General features: G+C 41.7%; 1 long non-coding RNA gene across 1 annotated transcript; it reads left to right on the top strand.

The window, feature by feature from the left end:
* Positions 1 to 2,728: 2,728 nt before the first annotated feature.
* Gm41294 lies at positions 2,729 to 4,324 on the top strand. Its single transcript, XR_875138.2, has 3 exons — positions 2,729 to 3,007; positions 3,824 to 3,962; positions 4,067 to 4,324. It is a non-coding gene; the product is annotated as a predicted gene, 41294 (long non-coding RNA).
* The last annotated feature ends 5,728 nt before the right edge of the window (positions 4,325 to 10,052 follow it).

Below are 10,052 nucleotides of genomic sequence, written 5' to 3'. Positions count from 1 at the left end.
ACTGCTAGTCTGCCGGCCACCTCACTCTCCAGCCAAAGTGAGCTTATGTCATTCTTATTTCTATTTCTGCTGCATCTCCTCAGCCTTGTGTAGCATCTAAGCTCACTAAACTAGTCAGTAAGAAATGAGAGGAAGTGGATTGCAGGTGGGAGCCAATGGGGGGCAGTGGGAGGGGAGGGGAAGAGGGAGAGGGGGTAGGAGGGAGGAGGGATTCAGTGCTTCTGGTGAGAAGGGTTTACCTTTTTTTTTTCCTTTTTGAGAAAAAGTCTCATGTAGCCCAGGCTGGCCTTGAACTCACTATGTAGCTAAGGATAGTCTTGAATTTTTGATCCCCCTGACTCCACTTTCCAAGTGCTGGAATTACAATCATATGCTACACATCTGGTTCACAAAGTGCTGGGGAATCCCATCCAGGGCTTCATGTTCACTAGAAATTGCTCTATCAACTAAGTGCACCCCTATCCAAATTATTTTCTTCTTAGTCAACTATCAGCTCAAACTCATGCCATCAGTGATCTTTGCCATCAGTGACAAGCACTCACTAATACACGCCCAAAATAGCAGCTTCTGCTGTGTGATAAGAGAATTAACCGTGGAAATGTTGACTGTTTTATTTGCTTGTTTTTTGTATATATATTGACCCACATGTCTTCAAAATATGAATAAAAACCAGTCATATCAAAGATTAGGCAAATTTAATCTTAGCTGTATGACCTACAGGGTCAGCTGGCACCAGTCACATATTTGTAGGTCCTAAAATTTCAGAATATTCTTAAAAAATTCAGACTATTCTAAAATATCTGCAGAAGCAAATTAAAACAGATATTCCTTTTAAGCATAGGTCCATATAATTTTTAATCCATGAGGATGGTTTGGAGCTATCTAATCATTCAAATATGAACCATAAATACACTTCTAACATAGAGATAGTGTCTATCTGACTCAAGGATGCAAAATTCTCTGTTTAAAAATAAGACCATGCCAGGTATGTTGGTGTACACCTTTAATCCCAGCACTTGGAAAGCCGAAGCAGACAGATCTCTGTGTGTTCAAGCCCAGCCTGGCCTTCATGGTGAGTTCCAGACCATCCAGGGGTACATAGTGAAACCCTGACTCAAATACATAGACAGACAGAAAGACAGGCAAGTGGATGGACAGACAGACAGATCTGTAGATGGGCAGACAGAGAGACAGACAGATGGGTAGAAAGACAGTGGACAGATGGATGGCTAGATGAACAATCAGACAGACAGACAGATAGACAGACAGACAGACAGACAATGGTCAGTCTTTGGAGCTGGTCAGATGGCTCAGGGGGTAAAAGTGCTTACTGTGGAAAGCTTACAGCCTGAGTTCCATTCCCAGACCCACAGCTAACTCCCTCTGACCTCTACACAAGTGCCCTGGCATGTGCACATCTGCACTTACACACCATGCACACACCCCACATTAATAATAAAAACAAAAAATAAACAAATAAAACCTTTATGAGAGGAGAAGTTTAGACAAAATCACCCAGGCTCAGAGCAGAAACTGATAAAGATTAATTAGAGAAGAAAGACAAACAAACAAAGAAAACCAAACAAACAAACAAACAGGTAGAAGGGTACTGAGAAAACCTGAACACACTTTTTAAACTATTTACTCAAAAAAAAACCCAAAGAATTGTTTCCTTTAAAAATGTCTTAGTCTGTTTCCTGTTGCTATAAAATAATACTTGAGATTGGATAACTTATTTTTTTTGCAATTTGTTTTATTATTTATTTAATAAATATTTTAATAAATATTTTATCAATTATTTGGGAATTTTATACAATATATTTTGATCATACTCACCCTAAATCCTCTCCTTAATTCTTCCAAGATCCATTCTCATCCCATTAACCTTGCCAATTTGCATCTTTTTTCTTTAATTTAATAACCCATCCATTGAGACTGGATAACTTATTAAGGAAAGTAGTTTACTTTGACTCCCAGTTTGGGGAGTCTAGGAGCACAGCACTGACAGGGCTCCTGGTGAAAACCAGAACAAATGATCCACGTGGAGATAAAAAGGAGGGATGCTGAACTGCTGTAGTACTCAATCTATTCCCATGAGAAAAGTGGCAATCTAGTCTCAAGGGCTGCAGCCCCATAGCCCACTAGGTCCTATGTCTCAACAAGTAACGGTGGTAATCAGATTTCAACTGTCAGAGGAAACAAGCCATATTCAAACTAACAATATACTTGTATGTTGAGCCTAGGGAGACAGAACTGAACAAGAGAGTCAACACTCCATAAAGTTCTGAAATCAAATTATCTAAGTTTAAAATATCCTTCTATTGTGATGTCAAGGATAATCTAATGCTGTGACACTAAACCAGTTGCTGTGAGCAATAAACCTTCTTTGAAAGGCCCAACATTGAAGGGAAATTGATTTAGTTAAGTTCAAGTTCCTCCCAAAACAAAATCTGAGTGTGAGTAACTCAAAGTATGGTAGGTGGGCGAGGATAAGATGAGCAAATGTACCATGCTGAGCAGTGGGGCAAAGCAGTGATTGCCATGGTCTTATTCAAGCAGACCAATGGCCTTGGCTGATTAATCATGGTCTTCTCAGAGGTGAAATAGGTAGGAAGCCTACTAAATTATTTCTTGATCTGTATAAGCAGAAAACTTGGTTTCTTCCTAGAGAACAAATATCTTTCTTGAATCATGACCCTCAGCCAGCTTCCAGTCTTGAGCCAGTTTATAAACCCACAACCCCTAGAATAGAAGGGAGGCCAGGTTGCCTTGAGGACGGTTGCTGGTACACTACCAAACAGTTACACAGTTAAACTTTCTCCATTTTCCCCTAAGGACTCATAGCCCTTGTTTTTCTTTTCAGGATAAATCCACACTGGGGAAAAGGAAAGAAGACCCAAGACCCAACCTTTCCTAGCATGTGGGACACCAGTTTCAAGCATGTGTTGACTTGGGGAGATCACAAACAGAGTCACTGTGTTCCAGTTAAAGTTGGGGGCTGATAAAGGTCAGATGTTCATTGTGGTTTTAGCCATGGTCCAACTCACAATGGATCCACTGGGTCCCTGCTCTATGGTTACTTCCCAGGATCCACAACTGAGATAAATTCAATCACAGTTGGCAGAGCCCCACAGTGCTTTTCTATGTCTTATGAAGTGGAGGCTGTTGAGGAAGAGCATCAGGGATTCCTCTGTCTGAGAAAATCAAAACAAACAAACAAAAAAATTGCATCCCCAGAGAGGTTGCAGAGCTTGAAAGAAACCTGACTGGTAGTTCTTACCATCTAGCTCTTTGGCCTTTGCAGAAGCCAGATGGTCTGCCATTAGGTTAGTCGAGTAGTGACTCCAACTGCACCACTTACCAGATGTGATTTCTTTGCTTGAGCAGATTAATAATACATCTCCTAGGATCTGTATGTAGTTAGTAATCTAGCAACTGTTTTTCCTCTCTGTACCTGCCCATAGAGCCCACCTGAAGCAGTTTGTTTTTATCTAGGAAGATCAGTAAAAAGCCTGTTTTCATTCTACCTCAGAGGTCAATCACATTATTTCACAGGACCTTGATCATTTATCCCTTCCACAAAATACTACCCTGCTCTGTTGCACTGTAACAAGCTGATGATTGGATCAGGTGAATGATAATGACATCTATCCTGGAATTGCTGGCAAAGCGACTATCTGTCAGATGATAGGAAATAAGTTCAACTAAAATTCAAGGGATTCCCATCTCAGGGAAATTTTTAGGAGTGTAGTGGTTTAGGATATGTCAAGCACAACACCCCATGTAACCATTTGAATATTGAGGCAACACATTTTTCTCTCAGGTATGTTATACAACCCATATCTGAATGACTGGAAAAGCTGCCTTTGGGCCCAGAATGGAAGGGAAGACTCTACAGTAGATCCAGGATGGTATGCAGGCTTCTTTGTCTCTTAGACACAGCAGACCCAGTAAGACTTGAGGTGTGTGAGACATAGGTGTTGTTTGGAGTCTTTGGCAGGCTCCCATGGGTGACTCATAGGAAAGACCCTTGGGATTTTTGAGTAATACTTTGTTGTTGTTGCAGACAACTCTTCTTCCTTTGAGAGACAGATTTTGACCTGCTATTGAGCCCTACAGGAAACTAAATGCCTGACCTTGGATCAGAACTGGCTGTGATCTCACCACCAAGCTATAAAGTTGGGTGTGCACAGCAGTAATCCACCATCAAATAGAAATAGTGCTTGCATAATTGGGCCTGAGCAAGTCCTGAAGGGTCAAATAAGTTATTAAAGAAATGGTCCTAAACTCGTATGTCTCCTGCTGCAATGTCTTTGGCCTCAGTGTATGCCTATAATCAGTTGACAGAGGAAGAAAAGACTCTGGATAGGCCTTAGATTATAGATGGTTCTACATGTTATACAAATACTGCCTGAAAGAGGACAACTCTTGCATTATAGGACCTTTGTAGACATCCCTGAGGATGGTGGTGATGGGGAATCTTCACAATGGACAGAACAGTAGGACATGCACTTGGTCATAAGTTGCTCTTGGAGAGGAAAACAGCCAAGTGTATGACTTTGTACCCAGCCATGGGCTACAGAAAATGGTTTAGGGAGAGGGACAGGGACTTGGGATTGGCTGAAAAATTGGCGACAAAAGACATTTGGGGAAGAAGTGTGTGTCAGAGCTACTCCACAATGGAATTAGGGAAGAGTGTGTCTGGTGTGTGTGAGGGGGACACGTGTACCCCTGGATGAATGAGCATTCACAATATACACACATGGTCATGCCAAGACCCCCAGGGCTTCAGACTCATGGGAAGGACAAGGCTTTCCCCAGATGAGACAAGGATGCTGATTGACAAAAGATTGACCTTCAGCTAAAACAGTTCATGCAGAATGCTGACCACAGCTTTCTCCTCCCAGATGTCTACCCGATCACACCTCCTACTGAGACTATTTCTTACAGAGACCTCCTCCACAGTGATATTAGGTATCCCACCTCTTCACCTGTGCTGTGCATAATACACTCACCAAGCTGCTGATATGTCTGCATATAAGCTCACAGCCCACCCAGTCCCACTACTTTCAGTTAGGTTTCCAGGATCCATCCATTTAGGCCATAGCAATTTTGAGTACAGGAGACCATCTACTAGTGTTACCAAGCCATTATTAAAATTAATGGGAAACTTCAATATTCAAATCAAATCCAGGCAGGATGGCAAATGTCTCAGACCTTTTCGGACTTGATGGATTGTCCCTCCAGGTAAAGGACCCAAACTTGCTGAGGTATTTGCTGAACGCAGAAGTACAGAATGTGTACTAGAGAAAGATACTTATAAATCCTGGCCACACCCACGTGACCAGTTACTCACAAGGCAACTGTAACTGTTATGTCTTCCATTTTAAGAAAGTATGAGTTTGCACACACATAAAATATATTAAAGAGATGTCTTCGTCTCCATCGTAGTCTTGCCATGTAACACATTGCTGACTTGCTGTACTGGCACCTGAGCACTGGCAGCTTTACCTTATAGTGTGTACATTCTGAGATGCCAGCCGGGGAAGAGCACGAACCGCAGGGAACTTCACCTTCTAGGGCAAGAATGCATTTTCAGTCACAGGCAGACTAGTTAGATCACATTAGGCAAAATTACGACTTCGTGATGCTGTTTATTGGGAGATTAAGCATGGTTTGAGATGTGTTTGGGAGATGAGTGGACAGAGGACAGGCTCGGAAGAGCAAGCGGTTGGATTGAAAGACACCCAGCAAGGTAGTCAGGAACGCTTCCAAAATGTGTCTGTGAGGGTGTTTCTAGAGACAACCGGCATGTGGCGGGTGGGCTGAGGGAGCAAACCGACCTGAGCGTAGGTTCAGGTCCCTATTCAGTAGGCCAGGACCCCAAGTGGAACAGTAAGTAGAAGAAAGCCCTCAGAATGTCAAAACTCGATTTTTTTCTTGAATAGATGCATTGTCCCCTGCCCCCAGACCATAGGCAGACATCATACTACAGTGTCTTTGATCCTTAAGTGGAGACCCACACCTCTGACTGTCTAGGAGGTCTAGGAGGACTACCTTGACCAGATTGGCCTTGTGGCCATGTCTATAAGATATTTACTAAAAGTGATGTAGGAAGGACCAGCCACTTGGGGATGTTGCCATCTCTAAGCAGATGGGTTTGGGCTGTGGTGGACTCCAGAAAATCAAATAACCCCATTTAAAAATGGGGCTCAGAGCTGAACAAAGAATTCTCACCTAAGGAATACCGAATGGCTGAGAAGCACCTGAAAAAATGTTCAACATCCTTAATCATCAGGGAAATGCAAATCAAAACAACACTGAGATTCCACTTCACTCCAGTCAGAATGGCTAAGATCAAAAACTCAGGTGACAGCAGATGCTGGCGAGGATGTGGAGAAAGAGGAACACTCCTCCATTGTTGGTGGGATTGCAGGCTTGTACAACCACTCTGGAAATCAGTCTGGCGGTTCCTCAGAAAATTGGACATAGTACTACCGGAGGATCCAGCAATACCTCTCCTGGGCATATATCCAGAAGATGTCCCAACCAGTAAGAAGGACACATGCTCCACTATGTTCATAGCAGCCTTATTTATAATAGCCAGAAGCTGGAAAGAACCCAGATGCCCCTCAACAGAGGAATGGATACAGAAAATGTGGTACATTTACACAATGGAATACTACTCAGCTATTTAAAAAAATGAATTTATGAAATTCCTAGGCAAATGGATGGACCTGGAGGACATCATCCTGAGTGAGGTAACCCAATCACAAAGGAACTCACACAATATGTACTCACTGATAAGTGGATATTAGCCCAGAAACTTAGGATACCCAAGATATAAGATACAACTTGCTAAACGCATGAAATTCAAGAAGAAGGAAGACCAAAGTATGGACACTTTACCCCTTCCTAGAAATAGGAACAAAACACCCATGGAAGGAGTTACAGAAACAAAATTTGGAGCTGTGACAAAAAGATGGACCACCTAGTGATTCAGGGATCCATCCCATAGTCAGCTTCCAAATGCTGACACCATTGCACACACTAGCAAAATTTTGCTGAAAGGACCCAGATATAGCTCTCTCTTGTGAGACTATGCTGGGGCCTAGCAAATACAGAAGTGGATGATCACAGTCAGCTATTGGATGGGTCACACAGCCCCCAATGGAGGAGCTAGAGAAATTACCCAAGGAGCTAAAGGGAACTGCAACCCTATAGGTGGAACAACATTATGAACTAACCAGTACCCCGGAGCTCTTGACTCTAGCTGCATATGTATCAAAAGATGGCCTAGTCGGCCATCACTGCAAAGAGAGGCCCATTGGACTTGCAAACTTTATATGCCCCAGTACAGGGGAACGCCAGGGCCAAAAAGGGGGAGTGGGTGGGTAGGGGATTAGGGGGGTGGATATGGGGGACCTTTGGGATAGCATTGAAAATGTAAACGAGGAAAATACCAAAAAAAAAAAAAAATGGAAGCTAAATGTGAACCTAGGAGTAAGCTAGTAAGTAAGATCCCTCCAGGATTTCTAGTTCAGGCTCTTGCTTTAAGTTCCTGAAGTAGCTTTCCTCAATAATGGACTGTAACCTGTAAGATGAAATGAAGTCTTTCCTCCCAAGTTACTTTGGTTTTGGTGTTTAGCATAACAAGTCAGAACAGATATATCAATGATAGATAGATAATTGATAGATAGATAGATAGATAGATAGATGCATAGGCATATCTATGTAATTCGGTTACTTTGTTCCACTAGAGAACCCTGACTTATATATGATAGAAGGTCTGTCTCAGGACAGGTTATTAAGCATACCTAACTTTACTTTGACAAAGAACGGGATGAGGGCATTGAGAATTAGTCTTCCTAATGTCAGCAAACTGTGTATCTCCTTGTAGTCAAAAGGTAATGTCAGATCGTTTCATCACATTTACATTTCTGTTATCATATTTGGGAACTATTTGTGCTTATTAATAGCATGTAACAGAATCTCACCTTCTTCCTTCTCCTGCGAATGATTTTTATAGACTTTTTACATGCCGGGGAGGTGGGCAGAGCAGCTGTTATTTGCCCCATTTAGAGAGTTAATTTATGGCGTTTGAGACTATCGAGTACATAAGAACATCAGTTAATACTCTGGAGACTCCTACAGACGTTGATAAAGGAGTAATAGTCTCTGGAAAAGCAAGAGGGTAAGAGGGTAACATGGGTTTTTTTTTTTCCCATCAGTTTCCTGAAATCTAATCATTAATCCTTGATGACTTTGAGCTCAAGCATGATAACCTTAAATGGCTCTGTAGCTTAGAAACTGCTGCTGTTCTGAGTAACATACTACTTCACATAAGGTAAGGGACTGGAACTCACAAGAAACATCTAAAACAAACAGAACAGACCTGGAATGGCATGTCAGCATCCTCTCTGAAGTACAGTCTCTCCTGTGTGGAAATGAACACATTTGCTTAATCACAAATTAGAATTCCCCCTGACTTTATAGAATATATGGACCATGTCTTGGTTTCTTTCCTATTGCTTTGATAAAACACCGTAACAAAGGAAAGCCATTTGGGTTCACACTTCCAGAAGGATATGAGTCCATCATGAGGAAGCAGCAGGCATGGTGGCAAGCAAGGCCACACGTCCTATGCCTTCCCAAACAGTGACACCAACTAGAGGTTAAATATTCAAATGTCTGAAACTATGGGAGAATATTCAAAGCACCAGAGAGCAGAACAAATAATCTTCACTCTGGCAATGCATAATCGCATCCCAGTAAAACTCACAGTCTTCTCTCTGTGCTCATTATGTTAATATAGTCTGGAGTCTTAAGAAAATGTCTGACAGCAGTTAAAGCAGACATATTAAAATGTGGCTTTGACAATAGGTGTAGACTCATGGGATAGATATTAATATATAGAACTAATCATGCATTCTAGGCAAGAATTCATTTGTTGCTAAATCTTATTTGATACGTTCAGAACAAGTGAATTGTATCAATTCATGACTAAAAGCAATTCCTTTCTTATTTCTGAGAGAAGGCAAGAGATAGATATCCTTGTTGATTGAGAAGAATGATGGAGCCACATCTTGGCACAATGATAGGAAGTAAACAGATGGGAAGTAGGAGAAAGGCCACACAGGCAGGAAAAGCCGTGAGTTTTCAGCATATAACTAAAATATAAAAGAGAGTTCTCCTGGGAACCCATGGGTCACTTAGTCCAAGAACAGTGATTTATTTTCCACTCAGCAAGTGTTCTAAACTTTGGGGACAGAGGGAGTCTTATGACATATGGCTGTGACAGGGGAAAATGACTGCTAATAAAATAATTCTGACTCAGATAATAAGGTCCTTAGCTGGCTGCATCTAATAGCTTCACAGGAAATTTTAGGATGGAAGTCAGCCAACAAACTGATCTTCATTCACTCTTTCCCTTTGGTTAGCACAGGCATTTGACATTTATTTTATAAAGATAATTTTTAAGGTAATTTTTTTAAAAATGCAATGGAGTTATTTCTCAGGAGTCCACCTCCCCCCAAATTATGTTTCAAACTTGGTCAAAAGATTTAAAATAGCTGCTTTTCTTGCTGGCATATTCCATTGCAATCCCATCATTGTTGTTTTATGCTGGGGATTATGTTATACTACCCAGGGCAGAAGAACCAATCAATAATGTCCTTAAGAGCATCTTCTTTGCCTTTAGTGCAGGATTCAGTCCAGGGTCTCATTTGTATTTGATTATATTTCCCTAGTCTGCCAAAATCTCGAACAAGTCATTGGCTTTGATGACACTGACATTTTTTGGAAAGCTCAAGTCAGTTACTGATAGGTGGTTTCTTAGCCTTGGTTTGTGTGATGTTTCCTTGTGATTCGATTCAGACCATGCACATCCAGATGGAACATTACATCAGTAAGTGTTGTCCTGGAGGCCACATCTGGAGGCCACATGATGTGACCACCTGCTCCTCATTGGGTATGTTAATCCAGTGCAGTTTCTGTTTTCCTCCGTGCTACTACCATAAGCAGGCGGAGGGCAAATACTTTAAAGCCATGAA

The sequence above is a fragment of the Mus musculus genome, chromosome 15 (assembly GCF_000001635.26).
Source record: "Mus musculus strain C57BL/6J chromosome 15, GRCm38.p6 C57BL/6J".
NCBI lineage: Eukaryota > Metazoa > Chordata > Mammalia > Rodentia > Muridae > Mus > Mus musculus.
This window is presented reverse-complemented; position numbering and strand designations above follow the sequence as displayed.